The sequence below is a fragment of the Alosa sapidissima genome, chromosome 4, assembly GCF_018492685.1.
Source record: "Alosa sapidissima isolate fAloSap1 chromosome 4, fAloSap1.pri, whole genome shotgun sequence".
NCBI classification, from domain to species: Eukaryota; Metazoa; Chordata; class Actinopteri; order Clupeiformes; family Clupeidae; genus Alosa; species Alosa sapidissima.
In genome coordinates this window covers 12,837,666-12,865,045 of record NC_055960.1, presented here as the reverse complement: position 1 = coordinate 12,865,045, position 27,380 = coordinate 12,837,666, and the positions used below count along the sequence as shown (strand labels likewise).

Here is a 27,380-nt window from a genome sequence, read left to right as displayed (position 1 = left end):
CTATAGGTACATGACAATGATGTCATCACTTGATTTTTCAAGTTTGAGCACCAGGATGGCCGAGTGGTTAAGGCGTTGGACTTAAGATCCAATGGACGTATGTCCTCGTCGGTTCGAACCCCACTCCTGGTAACTGTCTTAATGGTGCAGAGGCTGGGACAACCCTGATTATTGAATTGCAACTAACACACCATTACTTTCATGTTCTTCATGCCATACATCTGTGGCTCTGGTTCATTGTGGCCAATGTTATAGGTCCTCCTTCAAAGCACAACATGTGCTGCCACAGCCCAAACCACAAGCACAATTATAATTTTTTGTACACACACAAAAATTCCAATGCAGTCCTGCAAGATACAAAAACAACAACACAGAAGCTGCTTAACCGCACGTGCTGCATGTTGTACCCGGGATCCATAAAGGCCCTCTTGATAGAATGACATCTCCATCAAGAGAGACATACTCAGATATATAAGTCAAATGTCCTCTTTTGTACAAACGGTTTCTTTGACTTAAAATGGTTGCTATAGGTACATGACAATTATGTCATCACTTGATTTTTCACATTTGAGCACCAGGATGGCCGAGTGGTTAAGGCGTTGGACTTAAGATCAAATGGACGTATGTCCTCGTGGGTTCGAACCCCACTCCTGGTAACTATCTTAATGGTGCAGAGGCTGGGACAACCCTGATTATTGAATTGCAACTAACACACCATTACTTTCATGTTCTTCATGCCATACATCTGTGGCTCTGGTTCATTGTGGCCAATGTTATAGGTCCTCCTTCAAAGCACAACATGTGCTGCCACAGCCCAAACCACAAGCAGAATTATAATTTTTTGTACACACACAAAAATTCCAATGCAGTCCTGCAAGATACAAAAACAACAACACAGAAGCTGCTTAACCGCACGTGCTGCATGTTGTACCCGGGATCCATAAAGGCCCTCTTGATAGAATGACATCTCCATCAAGAGAGACATACTCAGATATATAAGTCAAATGTCCTCTTTTGTGCAAACGGTTTCTTTGACTTAAAATGGTTGCTATAGGTACATGACAATGATGTCATCACTTGATTTTTCAAGTTTGAGCACCAGGATGGCCGAGTGGTTAAGGCGTTGGACTTAAGATCCAATGGACGTATGTCCTCGTGGGTTCGAGCCCCACTCCTGGTAACTATCTTAATGGTGCAGAGGCTGGGACAACCCTGATTATTGAATTACAACTAACACACCTTTACTTTCATGTTCTTCATGCCATACATCTGTGGCTCTGATTCATTGTGGCCAATGTTATAGGTCCTCCTTCAAAGCACAACATGTGCTGCCACAGCCCAAACCACAAGCACAATTATAATTTTTTGTACACACACAAAAATTCCAATGCAGTCCTGCAAGATACAAAAACAACAACACAGAAGCTGCTTAACCGCACGTGCTGCATGTTGTACCCGGGATCCATAAAGGCCCTCTTGATAGAATGACATCTCCATCAAGAGAGACATACTCAGATATATAAGTCAAATGTCCTCTTTTGTACAAACGGTTTCTTTGACTTAAAATGGTTGCTATAGGTACATGACAATGATGTCATCACTTGATTTTTCAAGTTTGAGCACCAGGATGGCCGAGTGGTTAAGGCGTTGGACTTAAGATCCAATGGACGTATGTCCTCGTCGGTTCGAACCCCACTCCTGGTAACTGTCTTAATGGTGTAGAGGCTGGGACAACCCTGATTATTGAATTGCAACTAACACACCATTACTTTCATGTTCTTCATGCCATACATCTGTGGCTCTGGTTCATTGTGGCCAATGTTATAGGTCCTCCTTCAAAGCACAACATGTGCTGCCACAGCCCAAACCACAATTATAATTTTTTGTACACACACAAAAATTCCAATGCAGTCCTGCAAGATACAAAAACAACAACACAGAAGCTGCTTAACCGCACGTGCTGCATGTTGTACCCGGGATCCATAAAGGCCCTCTTGATAGAATGACATCTCCATCAAGAGAGACATACTCAGATATATAAGTCAAATGTCCTCTTTTGTACAAACGGTTTCTTTGACTTAAAATGGTTGCTATAGGTACATGACAATTATTTCATCACTTGATTTTTCAAGTTTGAGCACCAGGATGGCCGAGTGGTTAAGGCGTTGGACTAAAGATCCAATGGACGTATGTCCTCGTGGGTACGAACCCCACTCCTGCTAACTATCTTAATGGTGCAGAGGCTGGGACAACCCTGATTATTGAATTGCAACTAACACACCATTACTTTCATGTTCTTCATGCCATACATCTGTGGCTCTGGTTCATTGTGGCCAATGTTATAGGTCCTCCTTCAAAGCACAACATGTGCTGCCACAGCCCAAACCACAATTATAATTTTTTGTACACACACAAAAATTCCAATGCAGTCCTGCAAGATACAAAAACAACAACACAGAAGCTGCTTAACCGCACGTGCTGCATGTTGTACCCGGGATCCATAAAGGCCCTCTTGATAGAATGACATCTCCATCAAGAGAGACATACTCAGATATATAAGTCAAATGTCCTCTTTTGTACAAACGGTTTCTTTGACTTAAAATGGTTGCTATAGGTACATGACAATTATGTCATCACTTGATTTTTCACGTTTGAGCACCAGGATGGCCGAGTGGTTAAGGCGTTGGACTTAAGATCCAATGGACGTATGTCCTCGTGGGTTCGACCCCCACTCCTGCTAACTATCTTAATGGTGCAGAGGCTGGGACAACCCTGATTATTGAATTGCAACTAACACACCATTACTTTCATGTTCTTCATGCCATACATCTGTGGCTCTGGTTCATTGTGGCCAATGTTATAGGTCCTCCTTCAAAGCACAACATGTGCTGCCACAGCCCAAACCACAAGCAGAATTATAATTTTTTGTACACACACAAAAATTCCAATGCAGTCCTGCAAGATACAAAAACAACAACACAGAAGCTGCTTAACCGCACGTGCTGCATGTTGTACCCGGGATCCATAAAGGCCCTCTTGATAGAATGACATCTCCATCAAGAGAGACATACTCAGATATATAAGTCAAATGTCCTCTTTTGTGCAAACGGTTTCTTTGACTTAAAATGGTTGCTATAGGTACATGACAATTATGTCATCACTTGATTTTTCACGTTTGAGCACCAGGATGGCCGAGTGGTTAAGGCGTTGGACTTAAGATCCAATGGACGTATGTCCTCGTGAGTTCGAACCCCACTCCTGGTAACTATCTTAATGGTGCAGAGGCTGGGACAACCCTGATTATTGAATTGCAACTAACACACCATTACTTTCATGTTCTTCATGCCATACATCTGTGGCTCTGGTTCATTGTGGCCAATGTTATAGGTCCTCCTTCAAAGCACAACATGTGCTGCCACAGCCCAAACCACAAGCAGAATTATAATTTTTTGTACACACACAAAAATTCCAATGCAGTCCTGCAAGATACAAAAACAACAACACAGAAGCTGCTTAACCGCACGTGCTGCATGTTGTACCCGGGATCCATAAAGGCCCTCTTGATAGAATGACATCTCCATCAAGAGAGACATACTCAGATATATAAGTCAAATGTCCTCTTTTGTACAAACGGTTTCTTTGACTTAAAATGGTTGCTATAGGTACATGACAATTATGTCATCACTTGATTTTTCACGTTTGAGCACCAGGATGGCCGAGTGGTTAAGGCGTTGGACTTAAGATCCAATGGACGTATGTCCTCGTGGGTTCGACCCCCACTCCTGGTAACTATCTTAATGGTGCAGAGGCTGGGACAACCCTGATTATTGAATTGCAACTAACACACCATTACTTTCATGTTCTTCATGCCATACATCTGTGGCTCTGGTTCATTGTGGCCAATGTTATAGGTCCTCCTTCAAAGCACAACATGTGCTGCCACAGCCCAAACCACAAGCAGAATTATAATTTTTTGTACACACACAAAAATTCCAATGCAGTCCTGCAAGATACAAAAACAACAACACAGAAGCTGCTTAACCGCACGTGCTGCATGTTGTACCCGGGATCCATAAAGGCCCTCTTGATAGAATGACATCTCCATCAAGAGAGACATACTCAGATATATAAGTCAAATGTCCTCTTTTGTACAAACGGTTTCTTTGACTTAAAATGGTTGCTATAGGTACATGACAATTATGTCATCACTTGATTTTTCACGTTTGAGCACCAGGATGGCCGAGTGGTTAAGGCGTTGGACTTAAGATCCAATGGACGTATGTCCTCGTGGGTTCGACCCCCACTCCTGGTAACTATCTTAATGGTGCAGAGGCTGGGACAACCCTGATTATTGAATTGCAACTAACACACCATTACTTTCATGTTCTTCATGCCATACATCTGTGGCTCTGGTTCATTGTGGCCAATGTTATAGGTCCTCCTTCAAAGCACAACATGTGCTGCCACAGCCCAAACCACAAGCAGAATTATAATTTTTTGTACACACACAAAAATTCCAATGCAGTCCTGCAAGATACAAAAACAACAACACAGAAGCTGCTTAACCGCACGTGCTGCATGTTGTACCCGGGATCCATAAAGGCCCTCTTGATAGAATGACATCTCCATCAAGAGAGACATACTCAGATATATAAGTCAAATGTCCTCTTTTGTACAAACGGTTTCTTTGACTTAAAATGGTTGCTATAGGTACATGACAATTATGTCATCACTTGATTTTTCACGTTTGAGCACCAGGATGGCCGAGTGGTTAAGGCGTTGGACTTAAGATCCAATGGACGTATGTCCTCGTGGGTTCGACCCCCACTCCTGGTAACTATCTTAATGGTGCAGAGGCTGGGACAACCCTGATTATTGAATTGCAACTAACACACCATTACTTTCATGTTCTTCATGCCATACATCTGTGGCTCTGGTTCATTGTGGCCAATGTTATAGGTCCTCCTTCAAAGCACAACATGTGCTGCCACAGCCCAAACCACAAGCAGAATTATAATTTTTTGTACACACACAAAAATTCCAATGCAGTCCTGCAAGATACAAAAACAACAACACAGAAGCTGCTTAACCGCACGTGCTGCATGTTGTACCCGGGATCCATAAAGGCCCTCTTGATAGAATGACATCTCCATCAAGAGAGACATACTCAGATATATAAGTCAAATGTCCTCTTTTGTACAAACGGTTTCTTTGACTTAAAATGGTTGCTATAGGTACATGACAATTATGTCATCACTTGATTTTTCACGTTTGAGCACCAGGATGGCCGAGTGGTTAAGGCGTTGGACTTAAGATCCAATGGACGTATGTCCTCGTGGGTTCGACCCCCACTCCTGGTAACTATCTTAATGGTGCAGAGGCTGGGACAACCCTGATTATTGAATTGCAACTAACACACCATTACTTTCATGTTCTTCATGCCATACATCTGTGGCTCTGGTTCATTGTGGCCAATGTTATAGGTCCTCCTTCAAAGCACAACATGTGCTGCCACAGCCCAAACCACAAGCAGAATTATAATTTTTTGTACACACACAAAAATTCCAATGCAGTCCTGCAAGATACAAAAACAACAACACAGAAGCTGCTTAACCGCACGTGCTGCATGTTGTACCCGGGATCCATAAAGGCCCTCTTGATAGAATGACATCTCCATCAAGAGAGACATACTCAGATATATAAGTCAAATGTCCTCTTTTGTGCAAACGGTTTCTTTGACTTAAAATGGTTGCTATAGGTACATGACAATTATGTCATCACTTGATTTTTCACGTTTGAGCACCAGGATGGCCGAGTGGTTAAGGCGTTGGACTTAAGATCCAATGGACGTATGTCCTCGTGGGTTCGAACCCCACTCCTGGTAACTATCTTAATGGTGCAGAGGCTGGGACAACCCTGATTATTGAATTGCAACTAACACACCATTACTTTCATGTTCTTCATGCCATACATCTGTGGCTCTGGTTCATTGTGGCCAATGTTATAGGTCCTCCTTCAAAGCACAACATGTGCTGCCACAGCCCAAACCACAAGCAGAATTATAATTTTTTGTACACACACAAAAATTCCAATGCAGTCCTGCAAGATACAAAAACAACAACACAGAAGCTGCTTAACCGCACGTGCTGCATGTTGTACCCGGGATCCATAAAGGCCCTCTTGATAGAATGACATCTCCATCAAGAGAGACATACTCAGATATATAAGTCAAATGTCCTCTTTTGTGCAAACGGTTTCTTTGACTTAAAATGGTTGCTATAGGTACATGACAATGATGTCATCACTTGATTTTTCAAGTTTGAGCACCAGGATGGCCGAGTGGTTAAGGCGTTGGACTTAAGATCCAATGGACGTATGTCCTCGTGGGTTCGAACCCCACTCCTGGTAACTATCTTAATGGTGCAGAGGCTGGGACAACCCTGATTATTGAATTGCAACTAACACACCATTACTTTCATGTTCTTCATGCCATACATCTGTGGCTCTGGTTCATTGTGGCCAATGTTATAGGTCCTCCTTCAAAGCACAACATGTGCTGCCACAGCCCAAACCACAAGCAGAATTATAATTTTTTGTACACACACAAAAATTCCAATGCAGTCCTGCAAGATACAAAAACAACAACACAGAAGCTGCTTAACCGCACGTGCTGCATGTTGTACCCGGGATCCATAAAGGCCCTCTTGATAGAATGACATCTCCATCAAGAGAGACATACTCAGATATATAAGTCAAATGTCCTCTTTTGTACAAACGGTTTCTTTGACTTAAAATGGTTGCTATAGGTACATGACAATTATGTCATCACTTGATTTTTCACGTTTGAGCACCAGGATGGCCGAGTGGTTAAGGCGTTGGACTTAAGATCCAATGGACGTATGTCCTCGTGGGTTCGACCCCCACTCCTGGTAACTATCTTAATGGTGCAGAGGCTGGGACAACCCTGATTATTGAATTGCAACTAACACACCATTACTTTCATGTTCTTCATGCCATACATCTGTGGCTCTGGTTCATTGTGGCCAATGTTATAGGTCCTCCTTCAAAGCACAACATGTGCTGCCACAGCCCAAACCACAAGCAGAATTATAATTTTTTGTACACACACAAAAATTCCAATGCAGTCCTGCAAGATACAAAAACAACAACACAGAAGCTGCTTAACCGCACGTGCTGCATGTTGTACCCGGGATCCATAAAGGCCCTCTTGATAGAATGACATCTCCATCAAGAGAGACATACTCAGATATATAAGTCAAATGTCCTCTTTTGTACAAACGGTTTCTTTGACTTAAAATGGTTGCTATAGGTACATGACAATTATGTCATCACTTGATTTTTCACGTTTGAGCACCAGGATGGCCGAGTGGTTAAGGCGTTGGACTTAAGATCCAATGGACGTATGTCCTCGTGGGTTCGACCCCCACTCCTGGTAACTATCTTAATGGTGCAGAGGCTGGGACAACCCTGATTATTGAATTGCAACTAACACACCATTACTTTCATGTTCTTCATGCCATACATCTGTGGCTCTGGTTCATTGTGGCCAATGTTATAGGTCCTCCTTCAAAGCACAACATGTGCTGCCACAGCCCAAACCACAAGCAGAATTATAATTTTTTGTACACACACAAAAATTCCAATGCAGTCCTGCAAGATACAAAAACAACAACACAGAAGCTGCTTAACCGCACGTGCTGCATGTTGTACCCGGGATCCATAAAGGCCCTCTTGATAGAATGACATCTCCATCAAGAGAGACATACTCAGATATATAAGTCAAATGTCCTCTTTTGTGCAAACGGTTTCTTTGACTTAAAATGGTTGCTATAGGTACATGACAATTATGTCATCACTTGATTTTTCACGTTTGAGCACCAGGATGGCCGAGTGGTTAAGGCGTTGGACTTAAGATCCAATGGACGTATGTCCTCGTGGGTTCGAACCCCACTCCTGGTAACTATCTTAATGGTGCAGAGGCTGGGACAACCCTGATTATTGAATTGCAACTAACACACCATTACTTTCATGTTCTTCATGCCATACATCTGTGGCTCTGGTTCATTGTGGCCAATGTTATAGGTCCTCCTTCAAAGCACAACATGTGCTGCCACAGCCCAAACCACAAGCAGAATTATAATTTTTTGTACACACACAAAAATTCCAATGCAGTCCTGCAAGATACAAAAACAACAACACAGAAGCTGCTTAACCGCACGTGCTGCATGTTGTACCCGGGATCCATAAAGGCCCTCTTGATAGAATGACATCTCCATCAAGAGAGACATACTCAGATATATAAGTCAAATGTCCTCTTTTGTGCAAACGGTTTCTTTGACTTAAAATGGTTGCTATAGGTACATGACAATGATGTCATCACTTGATTTTTCAAGTTTGAGCACCAGGATGGCCGAGTGGTTAAGGCGTTGGACTTAAGATCCAATGGACGTATGTCCTCGTGGGTTCGAACCCCACTCCTGGTAACTATCTTAATGGTGCAGAGGCTGGGACAACCCTGATTATTGAATTACAACTAACACACCATTACTTTCATGTTCTTCATGCCATACATCTGTGGCTCTGATTCATTGTGGCCAATGTTATAGGTCCTCCTTCAAAGCACAACATGTGCTGCCACAGCCCAAACCACAAGCACAATTATAATTTTTTGTACACACACAAAAATTCCAATGCAGTCCTGCAAGATACAAAAACAACAACACAGAAGCTGCTTAACCGCACGTGCTGCATGTTGTACCCGGGATCCATAAAGGCCCTCTTGATAGAATGACATCTCCATCAAGAGAGACATACTCAGATATATAAGTCAAATGTCCTCTTTTGTACAAACGGTTTCTTTGACTTAAAATGGTTGCTATAGGTACATGACAATGATGTCATCACTTGATTTTTCAAGTTTGAGCACCAGGATGGCCGAGTGGTTAAGGCGTTGGACTTAAGATCCAATGGACGTATGTCCTCGTCGGTTCGAACCCCACTCCTGGTAACTGTCTTAATGGTGCAGAGGCTGGGACAACCCTGATTATTGAATTGCAACTAACACACCATTACTTTCATGTTCTTCATGCCATACATCTGTGGCTCTGGTTCATTGTGGCCAATGTTATAGGTCCTCCTTCAAAGCACAACATGTGCTGCCACAGCCCAAACCACAAGCACAATTATAATTTTTTGTACACACACAAAAATTCCAATGCAGTCCTGCAAGATACAAAAACAACAACACAGAAGCTGCTTAACCGCACGTGCTGCATGTTGTACCCGGGATCCATAAAGGCCCTCTTGATAGAATGACATCTCCATCAAGAGAGACATACTCAGATATATAAGTCAAATGTCCTCTTTTGTACAAACGGTTTCTTTGACTTAAAATGGTTGCTATAGGTACATGACAATTATGTCATCACTTGATTTTTCACATTTGAGCACCAGGATGGCCGAGTGGTTAAGGCGTTGGACTTAAGATCAAATGGACGTATGTCCTCGTGGGTTCGAACCCCACTCCTGGTAACTATCTTAATGGTGCAGAGGCTGGGACAACCCTGATTATTGAATTGCAACTAACACACCATTACTTTCATGTTCTTCATGCCATACATCTGTGGCTCTGGTTCATTGTGGCCAATGTTATAGGTCCTCCTTCAAAGCACAACATGTGCTGCCACAGCCCAAACCACAAGCAGAATTATAATTTTTTGTACACACACAAAAATTCCAATGCAGTCCTGCAAGATACAAAAACAACAACACAGAAGCTGCTTAACCGCACGTGCTGCATGTTGTACCCGGGATCCATAAAGGCCCTCTTGATAGAATGACATCTCCATCAAGAGAGACATACTCAGATATATAAGTCAAATGTCCTCTTTTGTGCAAACGGTTTCTTTGACTTAAAATGGTTGCTATAGGTACATGACAATGATGTCATCACTTGATTTTTCAAGTTTGAGCACCAGGATGGCCGAGTGGTTAAGGCGTTGGACTTAAGATCCAATGGACGTATGTCCTCGTGGGTTCGAGCCCCACTCCTGGTAACTATCTTAATGGTGCAGAGGCTGGGACAACCCTGATTATTGAATTACAACTAACACACCTTTACTTTCATGTTCTTCATGCCATACATCTGTGGCTCTGATTCATTGTGGCCAATGTTATAGGTCCTCCTTCAAAGCACAACATGTGCTGCCACAGCCCAAACCACAAGCACAATTATAATTTTTTGTACACACACAAAAATTCCAATGCAGTCCTGCAAGATACAAAAACAACAACACAGAAGCTGCTTAACCGCACGTGCTGCATGTTGTACCCGGGATCCATAAAGGCCCTCTTGATAGAATGACATCTCCATCAAGAGAGACATACTCAGATATATAAGTCAAATGTCCTCTTTTGTACAAACGGTTTCTTTGACTTAAAATGGTTGCTATAGGTACATGACAATGATGTCATCACTTGATTTTTCAAGTTTGAGCACCAGGATGGCCGAGTGGTTAAGGCGTTGGACTTAAGATCCAATGGACGTATGTCCTCGTCGGTTCGAACCCCACTCCTGGTAACTGTCTTAATGGTGTAGAGGCTGGGACAACCCTGATTATTGAATTGCAACTAACACACCATTACTTTCATGTTCTTCATGCCATACATCTGTGGCTCTGGTTCATTGTGGCCAATGTTATAGGTCCTCCTTCAAAGCACAACATGTGCTGCCACAGCCCAAACCACAATTATAATTTTTTGTACACACACAAAAATTCCAATGCAGTCCTGCAAGATACAAAAACAACAACACAGAAGCTGCTTAACCGCACGTGCTGCATGTTGTACCCGGGATCCATAAAGGCCCTCTTGATAGAATGACATCTCCATCAAGAGAGACATACTCAGATATATAAGTCAAATGTCCTCTTTTGTACAAACGGTTTCTTTGACTTAAAATGGTTGCTATAGGTACATGACAATTATTTCATCACTTGATTTTTCAAGTTTGAGCACCAGGATGGCCGAGTGGTTAAGGCGTTGGACTAAAGATCCAATGGACGTATGTCCTCGTGGGTACGAACCCCACTCCTGCTAACTATCTTAATGGTGCAGAGGCTGGGACAACCCTGATTATTGAATTGCAACTAACACACCATTACTTTCATGTTCTTCATGCCATACATCTGTGGCTCTGGTTCATTGTGGCCAATGTTATAGGTCCTCCTTCAAAGCACAACATGTGCTGCCACAGCCCAAACCACAATTATAATTTTTTGTACACACACAAAAATTCCAATGCAGTCCTGCAAGATACAAAAACAACAACACAGAAGCTGCTTAACCGCACGTGCTGCATGTTGTACCCGGGATCCATAAAGGCCCTCTTGATAGAATGACATCTCCATCAAGAGAGACATACTCAGATATATAAGTCAAATGTCCTCTTTTGTACAAACGGTTTCTTTGACTTAAAATGGTTGCTATAGGTACATGACAATTATGTCATCACTTGATTTTTCACGTTTGAGCACCAGGATGGCCGAGTGGTTAAGGCGTTGGACTTAAGATCCAATGGACGTATGTCCTCGTGGGTTCGACCCCCACTCCTGCTAACTATCTTAATGGTGCAGAGGCTGGGACAACCCTGATTATTGAATTGCAACTAACACACCATTACTTTCATGTTCTTCATGCCATACATCTGTGGCTCTGGTTCATTGTGGCCAATGTTATAGGTCCTCCTTCAAAGCACAACATGTGCTGCCACAGCCCAAACCACAAGCAGAATTATAATTTTTTGTACACACACAAAAATTCCAATGCAGTCCTGCAAGATACAAAAACAACAACACAGAAGCTGCTTAACCGCACGTGCTGCATGTTGTACCCGGGATCCATAAAGGCCCTCTTGATAGAATGACATCTCCATCAAGAGAGACATACTCAGATATATAAGTCAAATGTCCTCTTTTGTGCAAACGGTTTCTTTGACTTAAAATGGTTGCTATAGGTACATGACAATTATGTCATCACTTGATTTTTCACGTTTGAGCACCAGGATGGCCGAGTGGTTAAGGCGTTGGACTTAAGATCCAATGGACGTATGTCCTCGTGGGTTCGAACCCCACTCCTGGTAACTATCTTAATGGTGCAGAGGCTGGGACAACCCTGATTATTGAATTGCAACTAACACACCATTACTTTCATGTTCTTCATGCCATACATCTGTGGCTCTGGTTCATTGTGGCCAATGTTATAGGTCCTCCTTCAAAGCACAACATGTGCTGCCACAGCCCAAACCACAAGCAGAATTATAATTTTTTGTACACACACAAAAATTCCAATGCAGTCCTGCAAGATACAAAAACAACAACACAGAAGCTGCTTAACCGCACGTGCTGCATGTTGTACCCGGGATCCATAAAGGCCCTCTTGATAGAATGACATCTCCATCAAGAGAGACATACTCAGATATATAAGTCAAATGTCCTCTTTTGTACAAACGGTTTCTTTGACTTAAAATGGTTGCTATAGGTACATGACAATTATGTCATCACTTGATTTTTCACGTTTGAGCACCAGGATGGCCGAGTGGTTAAGGCGTTGGACTTAAGATCCAATGGACGTATGTCCTCGTGGGTTCGACCCCCACTCCTGGTAACTATCTTAATGGTGCAGAGGCTGGGACAACCCTGATTATTGAATTGCAACTAACACACCATTACTTTCATGTTCTTCATGCCATACATCTGTGGCTCTGGTTCATTGTGGCCAATGTTATAGGTCCTCCTTCAAAGCACAACATGTGCTGCCACAGCCCAAACCACAAGCAGAATTATAATTTTTTGTACACACACAAAAATTCCAATGCAGTCCTGCAAGATACAAAAACAACAACACAGAAGCTGCTTAACCGCACGTGCTGCATGTTGTACCCGGGATCCATAAAGGCCCTCTTGATAGAATGACATCTCCATCAAGAGAGACATACTCAGATATATAAGTCAAATGTCCTCTTTTGTGCAAACGGTTTCTTTGACTTAAAATGGTTGCTATAGGTACATGACAATTATGTCATCACTTGATTTTTCACGTTTGAGCACCAGGATGGCCGAGTGGTTAAGGCGTTGGACTTAAGATCCAATGGACGTATGTCCTCGTGGGTTCGAACCCCACTCCTGGTAACTATCTTAATGGTGCAGAGGCTGGGACAACCCTGATTATTGAATTGCAACTAACACACCATTACTTTCATGTTCTTCATGCCATACATCTGTGGCTCTGGTTCATTGTGGCCAATGTTATAGGTCCTCCTTCAAAGCACAACATGTGCTGCCACAGCCCAAACCACAAGCAGAATTATAATTTTTTGTACACACACAAAAATTCCAATGCAGTCCTGCAAGATACAAAAACAACAACACAGAAGCTGCTTAACCGCACGTGCTGCATGTTGTACCCGGGATCCATAAAGGCCCTCTTGATAGAATGACATCTCCATCAAGAGAGACATACTCAGATATATAAGTCAAATGTCCTCTTTTGTGCAAACGGTTTCTTTGACTTAAAATGGTTGCTATAGGTACATGACAATGATGTCATCACTTGATTTTTCAAGTTTGAGCACCAGGATGGCCGAGTGGTTAAGGCGTTGGACTTAAGATCCAATGGACGTATGTCCTCGTGGGTTCGAACCCCACTCCTGGTAACTATCTTAATGGTGCAGAGGCTGGGACAACCCTGATTATTGAATTACAACTAACACACCATTACTTTCATGTTCTTCATGCCATACATCTGTGGCTCTGATTCATTGTGGCCAATGTTATAGGTCCTCCTTCAAAGCACAACATGTGCTGCCACAGCCCAAACCACAAGCAGAATTATAATTTTTTGTACACACACAAAAATTCCAATGCAGTCCTGCAAGATACAAAAACAACAACACAGAAGCTGCTTAACCGCACGTGCTGCATGTTGTACCCGGGATCCATAAAGGCCCTCTTGATAGAATGACATCTCCATCAAGAGAGACATACTCAGATATATAAGTCAAATGTCCTCTTTTGTGCAAACGGTTTCTTTGACTTAAAATGGTTGCTATAGGTACATGACAATTATGTCATCACTTGATTTTTCACGTTTGAGCACCAGGATGGCCGAGTGGTTAAGGCGTTGGACTTAAGATCCAATGGACGTATGTCCTCGTGGGTTCGAACCCCACTCCTGGTAACTATCTTAATGGTGCAGAGGCTGGGACAACCCTGATTATTGAATTACAACTAACACACCATTACTTTCATGTTCTTCATGCCATACATCTGTGGCTCTGGTTCATTGTGGCCAATGTTATAGGTCCTCCTTCAAAGCACAACATGTGCTGCCACAACCCAAACCACAAGCAGAATTATAATTTTTTGTACACACACAAAAATTCCAATGCAGTCCTGCAAGATACAAAAACAACAACACAGAAGCTGCTTAACCGCACGTGCTGCATGTTGTACCCGGGATCCATAAAGGCCCTCTTGATAGAATGACATCTCCATCAAGAGAGACATACTCAGATATATAAGTCAAATGTCCTCTTTTGTGCAAACGGTTTCTTTGACTTAAAATGGTTGCTATAGGTACATGACAATGATGTCATCACTTGATTTTTCAAGTTTGAGCACCAGGATGGCTGAGTGGTTAAGGCGTTGGACTTAAGATCCAATGGACGTATGTCCTCGTGGGTTCGAACCCCACTCCTGGTAACTATCTTAATGGTGCAGAGGCTGGGACAACCCTGATTATTGAATTACAACTAACACACCATTACTTTCATGTTCTTCATGCCATACATCTGTGGCTCTGATTCATTGTGGCCAATGTTATAGGTCCTCCTTCAAAGCACAACATGTGCTGCCACAGCCCAAACCACAAGCACAATTATAATTTTTTGTACACACACAAAAATTCCAATGCAGTCCTGCAAGATACAAAAACAACAACACAGAAGCTGCTTAACCGCACGTGCTGCATGTTGTACCCGGGATCCATAAAGGCCCTCTTGATAGAATGACATCTCCATCAAGAGAGACATACTCAGATATATAAGTCAAATGTCCTCTTTTGTACAAACGGTTTCTTTGACTTAAAATGGTTGCTATAGGTACATGACAATGATGTCATCACTTGATTTTTCAAGTTTGAGCACCAGGATGGCCGAGTGGTTAAGGCGTTGGACTTAAGATCCAATGGACGTATGTCCTCGTCGGTTCGAACCCCACTCCTGGTAACTGTCTTAATGGTGCAGAGGCTGGGACAACCCTGATTATTGAATTGCAACTAACACACCATTACTTTCATGTTCTTCATGCCATACATCTGTGGCTCTGGTTCATTGTGGCCAATGTTATAGGTCCTCCTTCAAAGCACAACATGTGCTGCCACAGCCCAAACCACAAGCAGAATTATAATTTTTTGTACACACACAAAAATTCCAATGCAGTCCTGCAAGATACAAAAACAACAACACAGAAGCTGCTTAACCGCACGTGCTGCATGTTGTACCCGGGATCCATAAAGGCCCTCTTGATAGAATGACATCTCCATCAAGAGAGACATACTCAGATATATAAGTCAAATGTCCTCTTTTGTACAAACGGTTTCTTTGACTTAAAATGGTTGCTATAGGTACATGACAATTATGTCATCACTTGATTTTTCACATTTGAGCACCAGGATGGCCGAGTGGTTAAGGCGTTGGACTTAAGATCCAATGGACGTATGTCCTCGTGGGTTCGAACCCCACTCCTGGTAACTATCTTAATGGTGCAGAGGCTGGGACAACCCTGATTATTGAATTGCAACTAACACACCATTACTTTCATGTTCTTCATGCCATACATCTGTGGCTCTGGTTCATTGTGGCCAATGTTATAGGTCCTCCTTCAAAGCACAACATGTGCTGCCACAGCCCAAACCACAAGCAGAATTATAATTTTTTGTACACACACAAAAATTCCAATGCAGTCCTGCAAGATACAAAAACAACAACACAGAAGCTGCTTAACCGCACGTGCTGCATGTTGCACCCGGGATCCATAAAGGCCCTCTTGATAGAATGACATCTCCATCAGAGACATACTCAGATATATAAGTCAAATGTCCTCTTTTGTGCAAACGGTTTCTTTGACTTAAAATGGTTGCTATAGGTACATGACAATGATGTCATCACTTGATTTTTCAAGTTTGAGCACCAGGATGGCCGAGTGGTTAAGGCGTTGGACTTAAGATCCAATGGACGTATGTCCTCGTGGGTTCGAACCCCACTCCTGGTAACTATCTTAATGGTGCAGAGGCTGGGACAACCCTGATTATTGAATTACAACTAACACACCTTTACTTTCATGTTCTTCATGCCATACATCTGTGGCTCTGATTCATTGTGGCCAATGTTATAGGTCCTCCTTCAAAGCACAACATGTGCTGCCACAGCCCAAACCACAAGCACAATTATAATTTTTTGTACACACACAAAAATTCCAATGCAGTCCTGCAAGATACAAAAACAACAACACAGAAGCTGCTTAACCGCACGTGCTGCATGTTGTACCCGGGATCCATAAAGGCCCTCTTGATAGAATGACATCTCCATCAAGAGAGACATACTCAGATATATAAGTCAAATGTCCTCTTTTGTACAAACGGTTTCTTTGACTTAAAATGGTTGCTATAGGTACATGACAATGATGTCATCACTTGATTTTTCAAGTTTGAGCACCAGGATGGCCGAGTGGTTAAGGCGTTGGACTTAAGATCCAATGGACGTATGTCCTCGTCGGTTCGAACCCCACTCCTGGTAACTGTCTTAATGGTGCAGAGGCTGGGACAACCCTGATTATTGAATTGCAACTAACACACCATTACTTTCATGTTCTTCATGCCATACATCTGTGGCTCTGGTTCATTGTGGCCAATGTTATAGGTCCTCCTTCAAAGCACAACATGTGCTGCCACAGCCCAAACCACAATTATAATTTTTTGTACACACACAAAAATTCCAATGCAGTCCTGCAAGATACAAAAACAACAACACAGAAGCTGCTTAACCCCACGTGCTGCATGTTGTACCCGGGATCCATAAAGGCCCTCTTGATAGAATGACATCTCCATCAAGAGAGACATACTCAGATATATAAGTCAAATGTCCTCTTTTGTACAAACGGTTTCTTTGACTTAAAATGGTTGCTATAGGTACATGACAATTATTTCATCACTTGATTTTTCAAGTTTGAGCACCAGGATGGCCGAGTGGTTAAGGCGTTGGACTAAAGATCCAATGGACATATGTCCTCGTGGGTACGAACCCCACTCCTGCTAACTATCTTAATGGTGCAGAGGCTGGGACAACCCTGATTATTGAATTGCAACTAACACACCATTACTTTCATGTTCTTCATGCCATACATCTGTGGCTCTGGTTCATTGTGGCCAATGTTATAGGTCCTCCTTCAAAGCACAACATGTGCTGCCACAGCCCAAACCACAAGCAGAATTATAATTTTTTGTACACACACAAAAATTCCAATGCAGTCCTGCAAGATACAAAAACAACAACACAGAAGCTGCTTAACCGCACGTGCTGCATGTTGTACCCGGGATCCATAAAGGCCCTCTTGATAGAATGACATCTCCATCAAGAGAGACATACTCAGATATATAAGTCAAATGTCCTCTTTTGTGCAAACGGTTTCTTTGACTTAAAATGGTTGCTATAGGTACATGACAATTATGTCATCACTTGATTTTTCACGTTTGAGCACCAGGATGGCCGAGTGGTTAAGGCGTTGGACTTAAGATCCAATGGACGTATGTCCTCGTGGGTTCGAACCCCACTCCTGGTAACTATCTTAATGGTGCAGAGGCTGGGACAACCCTGATTATTGAATTGCAACTAACACACCATTACTTTCATGTTCTTCATGCCATACATCTGTGGCTCTGGTTCATTGTGGCCAATGTTATAGGTCCTCCTTCAAAGCACAACATGTGCTGCCACAGCCCAAACCACAAGTAGAATTATAATTTTTTGTACACACACAAAAATTCCAATGCAGTCCTGCAAGATACAAAAACAACAACACAGAAGCTGCTTAACCGCACGTGCTGCATGTTGTACCCGGGATCCATAAAGGCCCTCTTGATAGAATGACATCTCCATCAAGAGAGACATACTCAGATATATAAGTCAAATGTCCTCTTTTGTACAAACGGTTTCTTTGACTTAAAATGGTTGCTATAGGTACATGACAATTATTTCATCACTTGATTTTTCAAGTTTGAGCACCAGGATGGCCGAGTGGTTAAGGCGTTGGACTAAAGATCCAATGGACGTATGTCCTCGTGGGTACGAACCCCACTCCTGCTAACTATCTTAATGGTGCAGAGGCTGGGACAACCCTGATTATTGAATTGCAACTAACACACCATTACTTTCATGTTCTTCATGCCATACATCTGTGGCTCTGGTTCATTGTGGCCAATGTTATAGGTCCTCCTTCAAAGCACAACATGTGCTGCCACAGCCCAAACCACAAGCAGAATTATAATTTTTTGTACACACACAAAAATTCCAATGCAGTCCTGCAAGATACAAAAACAACAACACAGAAGCTGCTTAACCGCACGTGCTGCATGTTGTACCCGGGATCCATAAAGGCCCTCTTGATAGAATGACATCTCCATCAAGAGAGACATACTCAGATATATAAGTCAAATGTCCTCTTTTGTGCAAACGGTTTCTTTGACTTAAAATGGTTGCTATAGGTACATGACAATTATGTCATCACTTGATTTTTCACGTTTGAGCACCAGGATGGCCGAGTGGTTAAGGCGTTGGACTTAAGATCCAATGGACGTATGTCCTCGTGGGTTCGAACCCCACTCCTGGTAACTATCTTAATGGTGCAGAGGCTGGGACAACCCTGATTATTGAATTGCAACTAACACACCATTACTTTCATGTTCTTCATGCCATACATCTGTGGCTCTGGTTCATTGTGGCCAATGTTATAGGTCCTCCTTCAAAGCACAACATGTGCTGCCACAGCCCAAACCACAAGCAGAATTATAATTTTTTGTACACACACAAAAATTCCAATGCAGTCCTGCAAGATACAAAAACAACAACACAGAAGCTGCTTAACCGCACGTGCTGCATGTTGTACCCGGGATCCATAAAGGCCCTCTTGATAGAATGACATCTCCATCAAGAGAGACATACTCAGATATATAAGTCAAATGTCCTCTTTTGTGCAAACGGTTTCTTTGACTTAAAATGGTTGCTATAGGTACATGACAATGATGTCATCACTTGATTTTTCAAGTTTGAGCACCAGGATGGCCGAGTGGTTAAGGCGTTGGACTTAAGATCCAATGGACGTATGTCCTCGTGGGTTCGAACCCCACTCCTGGTAACTATCTTAATGGTGCAGAGGCTGGGACAACCCTGATTATTGAATTACAACTAACACACCATTACTTTCATGTTCTTCATGCCATACATCTGTGGCTCTGATTCATTGTGGCCAATGTTATAGGTCCTCCTTCAAAGCACAACATGTGCTGCCACAGCCCAAACCACAAGCACAATTATAATTTTTTGTACACACACAAAAATTCCAATGCAGTCCTGCAAGATACAAAAACAACAACACAGAAGCTGCTTAACCCCACGTGCTGCATGTTGTACCCGGGATCCATAAAGGCCCTCTTGATAGAATGACATCTCCATCAAGAGAGACATACTCAGATATATAAGTCAAATGTCCTCTTTTGTACAAACGGTTTCTTTGACTTAAAATGGTTGCTATAGGTACATGACAATTATTTCATCACTTGATTTTTCAAGTTTGAGCACCAGGATGGCCGAGTGGTTAAGGCGTTGGACTAAAGATCCAATGGACGTATGTCCTCGTGGGTACGAACCCCACTCCTGCTAACTATCTTAATGGTGCAGAGGCTGGGACAACCCTGATTATTGAATTGCAACTAACACACCATTACTTTCATGTTCTTCATGCCATACATCTGTGGCTCTGGTTCATTGTGGCCAATGTTATAGGTCCTCCTTCAAAGCACAACATGTGCTGCCACAGCCCAAACCACAAGTAGAATTATAATTTTTTGTACACACACAAAAATTCCAATGCAGTCCTGCAAGATACAAAAACAACAACACAGAAGCTGCTTAACCGCACGTGCTGCATGTTGTACCCGGGATCCATAAAGGCCCTCTTGATAGAATGACATCTCCATCAAGAGAGACATACTCAGATATATAAGTCAAATGTCCTCTTTTGTACAAACGGTTTCTTTGACTTAAAATGGTTGCTATAGGTACATGACAATTATTTCATCACTTGATTTTTCAAGTTTGAGCACCAGGATGGCCGAGTGGTTAAGGCGTTGGACTAAAGATCCAATGGACGTATGTCCTCGTGGGTACGAACCCCACTCCTGCTAACTATCTTAATGGTGCAGAGGCTGGGACAACCCTGATTATTGAATTGCAACTAACACACCATTACTTTCATGTTCTTCATGCCATACATCTGTGGCTCTGGTTCATTGTGGCCAATGTTATAGGTCCTCCTTCAAAGCACAACATGTGCTGCCACAGCCCAAACCACAAGCAGAATTATAATTTTTTGTACACACACAAAAATTCCAATGCAGTCCTGCAAGATACAAAAACAACAACACAGAAGCTGCTTAACCGCACGTGCTGCATGTTGTACCCGGGATCCATAAAGGCCCTCTTGATAGAATGACATCTCCATCAAGAGAGACATACTCAGATATATAAGTCAAATGTCCTCTTTTGTACAAACGGTTTCTTTGACTTAAAATGGTTGCTATAGGTACATGACAATTATGTCATCACTTGATTTTTCACGTTTGAGCACCAGGATGGCCGAGTGGTTAAGGCGTTGGACTTAAGATCCAATGGACGTATGTCCTCGTGGGTTCGAACCCCACTCCTGGTAACTATCTTAATGGTGCAGAGGCTGGGACAACCCTGATTATTGAATTGCAACTAACACACCATTACTTTCATGTTCTTCATGCCATACATCTGTGGCTCTGGTTCATTGTGGCCAATGTTATAGGTCCTCCTTCAAAGCACAACATGTGCTGCCACAGCCCAAACCACAAGCAGAATTATAATTTTTTGTACACACACAAAAATTCCAATGCAGTCCTGCAAGACACAAAAACAACAACACAGAAGCTGCTTAACCGCACGTGCTGCATGTTGTACCCGGGATCCATAAAGGCCCTCTTGATAGAATGACATCTCCATCAAGAGAGACATACTCAGATATATAAGTCAAATGTCCTCTTTTGTGCAAACGGTTTCTTTGACTTAAAATGGTTGCTATAGGTACATGACAATGATGTCATCACTTGATTTTTCAAGTTTGATCACCAGGATGGCCGAGTGGTTAAGGCGTTGGACTTAAAATCCAATGGACGTATGTCCTCGTGGGTTCGAACCCCACTCCTGGTAACTATCTTAATGGTGCAGAGGCTGGGACAACCCTGATTATTGAATTACAACTAACACACCATTACTTTCATGTTCTTCATGCCATACATCTGTGGCTCTGATTCATTGTGGCCAATGTTATAGGTCCTCCTTCAAAGCACAACATGTGCTGCCACAGCCCAAACCACAAGCACAATTATAATTTTTTGTACACACACAAAAATTCCAATGCAGTCCTGCAAGATACAAAAACAACAACACAGAAGCTGCTTAACCGCACGTGCTGCATGTTGTACCCGGGATCCATAAAGGCCCTCTTGATAGAATGACATCTCCATCAAGAGAGACATACTCAGATATATAAGTCAAATGTCCTCTTTTGTACAAACGGTTTCTTTGACTTAAAATGGTTGCTATAGGTACATGACAATGATGTCATAACTTGATTTTTCAAGTTTGAGCACCAGGATGGCCGAGTGGTTAAGGCGTTGGACTTAAGATCCAATGGACGTATGTCCTCGTCGGTTCGAACCCCACTCCTGGTAACTGTCTTAATGGTGCAGAGGCTGGGACAACCCTGATTATTGAATTGCAACTAACACACCATTACTTTCATGTTCTTCATGCCATACATCTGTGGCTCTGGTTCATTGTGGCCAATGTTATAGGTCCTCCTTCAAAGCACAACATGTGCTGCCACAGCCCAAACCACAAGCACAATTATAATTTTTTGTACACACACAAAAATTCCAATGCAGTCCTGCAAGATACAAAAACAACAACACAGAAGCTGCTTAACCGCACGTGCTGCATGTTGTACCCGGGATCCATAAAGGCCCTCTTGATAGAATGACATCTCCATCAAGAGAGACATACTCAGATATATAAGTCAAATGTCCTCTTTTGTACAAACGGTTTCTTTGACTTAAAATGGTTGCTATAGGTACATGACAATTATGTCATCACTTGATTTTTCACATTTGAGCACCAGGATGGCCGAGTGGTTAAGGCGTTGGACTTAAGATCCAATGGACGTATGTCCTCGTGGGTTCGACCCCCACTCCTGGTAACTATCTTAATGGTGCAGAGGCTGGGACAACCCTGATTATTGAATTGCAACTAACACACCATTACTTTCATGTTCTTCATGCCATACATCTGTGGCTCTGGTTCATTGTGGCCAATGTTATAGGTCCTCCTTCAAAGCACAACATGTGCTGCCACAGCCCAAACCACAAGCAGAATTATAATTTTTTGTACACACACAAAAATTCCAATGCAGTCCTGCAAGATACAAAAACAACAACACAGAAGCTGCTTAACCGCACGTGCTGCATGTTGTACCCGGGATCCATAAAGGCCCTCTTGATAGAATGACATCTCCATCAAGAGAGACATACTCAGATATATAAGTCAAATGTCCTCTTTTGTGCAAACGGTTTCTTTGACTTAAAATGGTTGCTATAGGTACATGACAATGATGTCATCACTTGATTTTTCAAGTTTGAGCACCAGGATGGCCGAGTGGTTAAGGCGTTGGACTTAAGATCCAATGGACGTATGTCCTCGTGGGTTCGAACCCCACTCCTGGTAACTATCTTAATGGTGCAGAGGCTGGGACAACCCTGATTATTGAATTACAACTAACACACCTTTACTTTCATGTTCTTCATGCCATACATCTGTGGCTCTGATTCATTGTGGCCAATGTTATAGGTCCTCCTTCAAAGCACAACATGTGCTGCCACAGCCCAAACCACAAGCAGAATTATAATTTTTTGTACACACACAAAAATTCCAATGCAGTCCTGCAAGATACAAAAACAACAACACAGAAGCTGCTTAACCGCACGTGCTGCATGTTGTACCCGGGATCCATAAAGGCCCTCTTGATAGAATGACATCTCCATCAAGAGAGACATACTCAGATATATAAGTCAAATGTCCTCTTTTGTACAAACGGTTTCTTTGACTTAAAATGGTTGCTATAGGTACATGACAATTATTTCATCACTTGATTTTTCAAGTTTGAGCACCAGGATGGCCGAGTGGTTAAGGCGTTGGACTAAAGATCCAATGGACGTATGTCCTCGTGGGTACGAACCCCACTCCTGCTAACTATCTTAATGGTGCAGAGGCTGGGACAACCCTGATTATTGAATTGCAACTAACACACCATTACTTTCATGTTCTTCATGCCATACATCTGTGGCTCTGGTTCATTGTGGCCAATGTTATAGGTCCTCCTTCAAAGCACAACATGTGCTGCCACAGCCCAAACCACAAGCAGAATTATAATTTTTTGTACACACACAAAAATTCCAATGCAGTCCTGCAAGATACAAAAACAACAACACAGAAGCTGCTTAACCGCACGTGCTGCATGTTGTACCCGGGATCCATAAAGGCCCTCTTGATAGAATGACATCTCCATCAAGAGAGACATACTCAGATATATAAGTCAAATGTCCTCTTTTGTACAAACGGTTTCTTTGACTTAAAATGGTTGCTATAGGTACATGACAATGATGTCATCACTTGATTTTTCACGTTTGAGCACCAGGATGGCTGAGTGGTTAAGGCGTTGGACTTAAGATCCAATGGACGTATGTCCTCGTGGGTTCGAACCCCACTCCTGGTAACTATCTTAATGGTGCAGAGGCTGGGACAACCCTGATTATTGAATTGCAACTAACACACCATTACTTTCATGTTCTTCATGCCATACATCTGTGGCTCTGGTTCATTGTGGCCAATGTTATAGGTCCTCCTTCAAAGCACAACATGTGCTGCCACAGCCCAAACCACAAGCAGAATTATAATTTTTTGTACACACACAAAAATTCCAATGCAGTCCTGCAAGACACAAAAACAACAACACAGAAGCTGCTTAACCGCACGTGCTGCATGTTGTACCCGGGATCCATAAAGGCCCTCTTGATAGAATGACATCTCCATCAAGAGAGACATACTCAGATATATAAGTCAAATGTCCTCTTTTGTGCAAACGGTTTCTTTGACTTAAAATGGTTGCTATAGGTACATAACAATGATGTCATCACTTGATTTTTCAAGTTTGAGCACCAGGATGGCCGAGTGGTTAAGGCGTTGGACTTAAGATCCAATGGACGTATGTCCTCGTGGGTTCGAACCCCACTCCTGGTAACTATCTTAATGGTGCAGAGGCTGGGACAACCCTGATTATTGAATTACAACTAACACACCATTACTTTCATGTTCTTCATGCCATACATCTGTGGCTCTGATTCATTGTGGCCAATGTTATAGGTCCTCCTTCAAAGCACAACATGTGCTGCCACAGCCCAAACCACAAGCACAATTATAATTTTTTGTACACACACAAAAATTCCAATGCAGTCCTGCAAGATACAAAAACAACAACACAGAAGCTGCTTAACCGCACGTGCTGCATGTTGTACCCGGGATCCATAAAGGCCCTCTTGATAGAATGACATCTCCATCAAGAGAGACATACTCAGATATATAAGTCAAATGTCCTCTTTTGTACAAACGGTTTCTTTGACTTAAAATGGTTGCTATAGGTACATGACAATGATGTCATAACTTGATTTTTCAAGTTTGAGCACCAGGATGGCCGAGTGGTTAAGGCGTTGGACTTAAGATCCAATGGACGTATGTCCTCGTCGGTTCGAACCCCACTCCTGGTAACTGTCTTAATGGTGCAGAGGCTGGGACAACCCTGATTATTGAATTGCAACTAACACACCATTACTTTCATGTTCTTCATGCCATACATCTGTGGCTCTGGTTCATTGTGGCCAATGTTATAGGTCCTCCTTCAAAGCACAACATGTGCTGCCACAGCCCAAACCACAAGCACAATTATAATTTTTTGTACACACACAAAAATTCCAATGCAGTCCTGCAAGATACAAAAACAACAACACAGAAGCTGCTTAACCGCACGTGCTGCATGTTGTACCCGGGATCCATAAAGGCCCTCTTGATAGAATGACATCTCCATCAAGAGAGACATACTCAGATATATAAGTCAAATGTCCTCTTTTGTACAAACGGTTTCTTTGACTTAAAATGGTTGCTATAGGTACATGACAATTATGTCATCACTTGATTTTTCACATTTGAGCACCAGGATGGCCGAGTGGTTAAGGCGTTGGACTTAAGATCCAATGGACGTATGTCCTCGTGGGTTCGAACCCCACTCCTGGTAACTATCTTAATGGTGCAGAGGCTGGGACAACCCTGATTATTGAATTGCAACTAACACACCATTACTTTCATGTTCTTCATGCCATACATCTGTGGCTCTGGTTCATTGTGGCCAATGTTATAGGTCCTCCTTCAAAGCACAACATGTGCTGCCACAGCCCAAACCACAAGCAGAATTATAATTTTTTGTACACACATAAAAATTCCAATGCAGTCCTGCAAGATACAAAAACAACAACACAGAAGCTGCTTAACCGCACGTGCTGCATGTTGTACCCGGGATCCATAAAGGCCCTCTTGATAGAATGACATCTCCATCAAGAGAGACATACTCAGATATATAAGTCAAATGTCCTCTTTTGTGCAAACGGTTTCTTTGACTTAAAATGGTTGCTATAGGTACATGACAATGATGTCATCACTTGATTTTTCAAGTTTGAGCACCAGGATGGCCGAGTGGTTAAGGCGTTGGACTTAAGATCCAATGGACGTATGTCCTCGTGGGTTCGAACCCCACTCCTGGTAACTATCTTAATGGTGCAGAGGCTGGGACAACCCTGATTATTGAATTACAACTAACACACCTTTACTTTCATGTTCTTCATGCCATACATCTGTGGCTCTGATTCATTGTGGCCAATGTTATAGGTCCTCCTTCAAAGCACAACATGTGCTGCCACAGCCCAAACCACAAGCACAATTATAATTTTTTGTACACACACAAAAATTCCAATGCAGTCCTGCAAGATACAAAAACAACAACACAGAAGCTGCTTAACCGCACGTGCTGCATGTTGTACCCGGGATCCATAAAGGCCCTCTTGATAGAATGACATCTCCATCAAGAGAGACATACTCAGATATATAAGTCAAATGTCCTCTTTTGTACAAACGGTTTCTTTGACTTAAAATGGTTGCTATAGGTACATGACAATTATTTCATCACTTGATTTTTCAAGTTTGAGCACCAGGATGGCCGAGTGGTTAAGGCGTTGGACTAAAGATCCAATGGACGTATGTCCTCGTGGGTACGAACCCCACTCCTGCTAACTATCTTAATGGTGCAGAGGCTGGGACAACCCTGATTATTGAATTGCAACTAACACACCATTACTTTCATGTTCTTCATGCCATACATCTGTGGCTCTGGTTCATTGTGGCCAATGTTATAGGTCCTCCTTCAAAGCACAACATGTGCTGCCACAGCCCAAACCACAAGCACAATTATAATTTTTTGTACACACACAAAAATTCCAATGCAGTCCTGCAAGATACAAAAACAACAACACAGAAGCTGCTTAACCGCACGTGCTGCATGTTGTACCCGGGATCCATAAAGGCCCTCTTGATAGAATGACATCTCCATCAAGAGAGACATACTCAGATATATAAGTCAAATGTCCTCTTTTGTACAAACGGTTTCTTTGACTTAAAATGGTTGCTATAGGTACATGACAATGATGTCATCACTTGATTTTTCAAGTTTGAGCACCAGGATGGCCGAGTGGTTAAGGCGTTGGACTTAAGATCCAATGGACGTATGTCCTCGTCGGTTCGAACCCCACTCCTGGTAACTGTCTTAATGGTGCAGAGGCTGGGACAACCC

General features: G+C 42.5%; 53 non-coding genes across 53 annotated transcripts; all 53 read left to right on the top strand.

Annotated features, from left to right (window-relative positions):
• The first annotated feature begins 49 nt into the window (after positions 1–49).
• Positions 50–132, top strand: trnal-uaa. Its single transcript has one exon. It is a non-coding gene; the product is annotated as a tRNA-Leu (tRNA).
• Positions 133–573: 441 nt separating this feature from the next.
• Positions 574–656, top strand: trnal-uaa. The gene has a single exon. It is a non-coding gene; the product is annotated as a tRNA-Leu (tRNA).
• A 441-nt stretch (positions 657–1,097) lies between these two features.
• On the top strand, positions 1,098–1,180 carry trnal-uaa. The gene has a single exon. It is a non-coding gene; the product is annotated as a tRNA-Leu (tRNA).
• A 441-nt stretch (positions 1,181–1,621) lies between these two features.
• Positions 1,622–1,704, top strand: trnal-uaa. Its single transcript has one exon. It is a non-coding gene; the product is annotated as a tRNA-Leu (tRNA).
• A 435-nt stretch (positions 1,705–2,139) lies between these two features.
• trnaf-aaa lies at positions 2,140–2,222 on the top strand. The gene has a single exon. It is a non-coding gene; the product is annotated as a tRNA-Phe (tRNA).
• A 435-nt stretch (positions 2,223–2,657) lies between these two features.
• trnal-uaa lies at positions 2,658–2,740 on the top strand. Its single transcript has one exon. It is a non-coding gene; the product is annotated as a tRNA-Leu (tRNA).
• Positions 2,741–3,181: 441 nt separating this feature from the next.
• trnal-uaa lies at positions 3,182–3,264 on the top strand. Its single transcript has one exon. It is a non-coding gene; the product is annotated as a tRNA-Leu (tRNA).
• A 441-nt stretch (positions 3,265–3,705) lies between these two features.
• trnal-uaa lies at positions 3,706–3,788 on the top strand. The gene has a single exon. It is a non-coding gene; the product is annotated as a tRNA-Leu (tRNA).
• A 441-nt stretch (positions 3,789–4,229) lies between these two features.
• trnal-uaa lies at positions 4,230–4,312 on the top strand. The gene has a single exon. It is a non-coding gene; the product is annotated as a tRNA-Leu (tRNA).
• Positions 4,313–4,753: 441 nt separating this feature from the next.
• On the top strand, positions 4,754–4,836 carry trnal-uaa. Its single transcript has one exon. It is a non-coding gene; the product is annotated as a tRNA-Leu (tRNA).
• A 441-nt stretch (positions 4,837–5,277) lies between these two features.
• trnal-uaa lies at positions 5,278–5,360 on the top strand. Its single transcript has one exon. It is a non-coding gene; the product is annotated as a tRNA-Leu (tRNA).
• A 441-nt stretch (positions 5,361–5,801) lies between these two features.
• Positions 5,802–5,884, top strand: trnal-uaa. Its single transcript has one exon. It is a non-coding gene; the product is annotated as a tRNA-Leu (tRNA).
• A 441-nt stretch (positions 5,885–6,325) lies between these two features.
• Positions 6,326–6,408, top strand: trnal-uaa. Its single transcript has one exon. It is a non-coding gene; the product is annotated as a tRNA-Leu (tRNA).
• A 441-nt stretch (positions 6,409–6,849) lies between these two features.
• On the top strand, positions 6,850–6,932 carry trnal-uaa. The gene has a single exon. It is a non-coding gene; the product is annotated as a tRNA-Leu (tRNA).
• Positions 6,933–7,373: 441 nt separating this feature from the next.
• Positions 7,374–7,456, top strand: trnal-uaa. Its single transcript has one exon. It is a non-coding gene; the product is annotated as a tRNA-Leu (tRNA).
• Positions 7,457–7,897: 441 nt separating this feature from the next.
• Positions 7,898–7,980, top strand: trnal-uaa. Its single transcript has one exon. It is a non-coding gene; the product is annotated as a tRNA-Leu (tRNA).
• Positions 7,981–8,421: 441 nt separating this feature from the next.
• On the top strand, positions 8,422–8,504 carry trnal-uaa. Its single transcript has one exon. It is a non-coding gene; the product is annotated as a tRNA-Leu (tRNA).
• A 441-nt stretch (positions 8,505–8,945) lies between these two features.
• Positions 8,946–9,028, top strand: trnal-uaa. Its single transcript has one exon. It is a non-coding gene; the product is annotated as a tRNA-Leu (tRNA).
• Positions 9,029–9,469: 441 nt separating this feature from the next.
• trnal-uaa lies at positions 9,470–9,552 on the top strand. The gene has a single exon. It is a non-coding gene; the product is annotated as a tRNA-Leu (tRNA).
• Positions 9,553–9,993: 441 nt separating this feature from the next.
• trnal-uaa lies at positions 9,994–10,076 on the top strand. Its single transcript has one exon. It is a non-coding gene; the product is annotated as a tRNA-Leu (tRNA).
• Positions 10,077–10,517: 441 nt separating this feature from the next.
• Positions 10,518–10,600, top strand: trnal-uaa. The gene has a single exon. It is a non-coding gene; the product is annotated as a tRNA-Leu (tRNA).
• A 435-nt stretch (positions 10,601–11,035) lies between these two features.
• On the top strand, positions 11,036–11,118 carry trnaf-aaa. Its single transcript has one exon. It is a non-coding gene; the product is annotated as a tRNA-Phe (tRNA).
• A 435-nt stretch (positions 11,119–11,553) lies between these two features.
• On the top strand, positions 11,554–11,636 carry trnal-uaa. Its single transcript has one exon. It is a non-coding gene; the product is annotated as a tRNA-Leu (tRNA).
• A 441-nt stretch (positions 11,637–12,077) lies between these two features.
• Positions 12,078–12,160, top strand: trnal-uaa. The gene has a single exon. It is a non-coding gene; the product is annotated as a tRNA-Leu (tRNA).
• A 441-nt stretch (positions 12,161–12,601) lies between these two features.
• On the top strand, positions 12,602–12,684 carry trnal-uaa. The gene has a single exon. It is a non-coding gene; the product is annotated as a tRNA-Leu (tRNA).
• Positions 12,685–13,125: 441 nt separating this feature from the next.
• trnal-uaa lies at positions 13,126–13,208 on the top strand. The gene has a single exon. It is a non-coding gene; the product is annotated as a tRNA-Leu (tRNA).
• A 441-nt stretch (positions 13,209–13,649) lies between these two features.
• trnal-uaa lies at positions 13,650–13,732 on the top strand. Its single transcript has one exon. It is a non-coding gene; the product is annotated as a tRNA-Leu (tRNA).
• A 441-nt stretch (positions 13,733–14,173) lies between these two features.
• trnal-uaa lies at positions 14,174–14,256 on the top strand. Its single transcript has one exon. It is a non-coding gene; the product is annotated as a tRNA-Leu (tRNA).
• Positions 14,257–14,697: 441 nt separating this feature from the next.
• On the top strand, positions 14,698–14,780 carry trnal-uaa. Its single transcript has one exon. It is a non-coding gene; the product is annotated as a tRNA-Leu (tRNA).
• A 441-nt stretch (positions 14,781–15,221) lies between these two features.
• On the top strand, positions 15,222–15,304 carry trnal-uaa. Its single transcript has one exon. It is a non-coding gene; the product is annotated as a tRNA-Leu (tRNA).
• A 441-nt stretch (positions 15,305–15,745) lies between these two features.
• trnal-uaa lies at positions 15,746–15,828 on the top strand. Its single transcript has one exon. It is a non-coding gene; the product is annotated as a tRNA-Leu (tRNA).
• A 438-nt stretch (positions 15,829–16,266) lies between these two features.
• Positions 16,267–16,349, top strand: trnal-uaa. Its single transcript has one exon. It is a non-coding gene; the product is annotated as a tRNA-Leu (tRNA).
• Positions 16,350–16,790: 441 nt separating this feature from the next.
• trnal-uaa lies at positions 16,791–16,873 on the top strand. Its single transcript has one exon. It is a non-coding gene; the product is annotated as a tRNA-Leu (tRNA).
• Positions 16,874–17,308: 435 nt separating this feature from the next.
• Positions 17,309–17,391, top strand: trnaf-aaa. Its single transcript has one exon. It is a non-coding gene; the product is annotated as a tRNA-Phe (tRNA).
• A 441-nt stretch (positions 17,392–17,832) lies between these two features.
• Positions 17,833–17,915, top strand: trnal-uaa. Its single transcript has one exon. It is a non-coding gene; the product is annotated as a tRNA-Leu (tRNA).
• A 441-nt stretch (positions 17,916–18,356) lies between these two features.
• trnaf-aaa lies at positions 18,357–18,439 on the top strand. The gene has a single exon. It is a non-coding gene; the product is annotated as a tRNA-Phe (tRNA).
• A 441-nt stretch (positions 18,440–18,880) lies between these two features.
• trnal-uaa lies at positions 18,881–18,963 on the top strand. Its single transcript has one exon. It is a non-coding gene; the product is annotated as a tRNA-Leu (tRNA).
• Positions 18,964–19,404: 441 nt separating this feature from the next.
• trnal-uaa lies at positions 19,405–19,487 on the top strand. The gene has a single exon. It is a non-coding gene; the product is annotated as a tRNA-Leu (tRNA).
• Positions 19,488–19,928: 441 nt separating this feature from the next.
• trnaf-aaa lies at positions 19,929–20,011 on the top strand. The gene has a single exon. It is a non-coding gene; the product is annotated as a tRNA-Phe (tRNA).
• Positions 20,012–20,452: 441 nt separating this feature from the next.
• trnaf-aaa lies at positions 20,453–20,535 on the top strand. Its single transcript has one exon. It is a non-coding gene; the product is annotated as a tRNA-Phe (tRNA).
• A 441-nt stretch (positions 20,536–20,976) lies between these two features.
• trnal-uaa lies at positions 20,977–21,059 on the top strand. The gene has a single exon. It is a non-coding gene; the product is annotated as a tRNA-Leu (tRNA).
• Positions 21,060–21,500: 441 nt separating this feature from the next.
• Positions 21,501–21,583, top strand: trnal-uaa. Its single transcript has one exon. It is a non-coding gene; the product is annotated as a tRNA-Leu (tRNA).
• Positions 21,584–22,024: 441 nt separating this feature from the next.
• Positions 22,025–22,107, top strand: trnal-uaa. The gene has a single exon. It is a non-coding gene; the product is annotated as a tRNA-Leu (tRNA).
• Positions 22,108–22,548: 441 nt separating this feature from the next.
• Positions 22,549–22,631, top strand: trnal-uaa. The gene has a single exon. It is a non-coding gene; the product is annotated as a tRNA-Leu (tRNA).
• Positions 22,632–23,072: 441 nt separating this feature from the next.
• On the top strand, positions 23,073–23,155 carry trnal-uaa. Its single transcript has one exon. It is a non-coding gene; the product is annotated as a tRNA-Leu (tRNA).
• Positions 23,156–23,596: 441 nt separating this feature from the next.
• trnaf-aaa lies at positions 23,597–23,679 on the top strand. The gene has a single exon. It is a non-coding gene; the product is annotated as a tRNA-Phe (tRNA).
• Positions 23,680–24,120: 441 nt separating this feature from the next.
• On the top strand, positions 24,121–24,203 carry trnal-uaa. Its single transcript has one exon. It is a non-coding gene; the product is annotated as a tRNA-Leu (tRNA).
• Positions 24,204–24,644: 441 nt separating this feature from the next.
• On the top strand, positions 24,645–24,727 carry trnal-uaa. The gene has a single exon. It is a non-coding gene; the product is annotated as a tRNA-Leu (tRNA).
• A 441-nt stretch (positions 24,728–25,168) lies between these two features.
• On the top strand, positions 25,169–25,251 carry trnal-uaa. The gene has a single exon. It is a non-coding gene; the product is annotated as a tRNA-Leu (tRNA).
• Positions 25,252–25,692: 441 nt separating this feature from the next.
• trnal-uaa lies at positions 25,693–25,775 on the top strand. The gene has a single exon. It is a non-coding gene; the product is annotated as a tRNA-Leu (tRNA).
• A 441-nt stretch (positions 25,776–26,216) lies between these two features.
• On the top strand, positions 26,217–26,299 carry trnal-uaa. The gene has a single exon. It is a non-coding gene; the product is annotated as a tRNA-Leu (tRNA).
• A 441-nt stretch (positions 26,300–26,740) lies between these two features.
• Positions 26,741–26,823, top strand: trnaf-aaa. Its single transcript has one exon. It is a non-coding gene; the product is annotated as a tRNA-Phe (tRNA).
• A 441-nt stretch (positions 26,824–27,264) lies between these two features.
• trnal-uaa lies at positions 27,265–27,347 on the top strand. The gene has a single exon. It is a non-coding gene; the product is annotated as a tRNA-Leu (tRNA).
• The last annotated feature ends 33 nt before the right edge of the window (positions 27,348–27,380 follow it).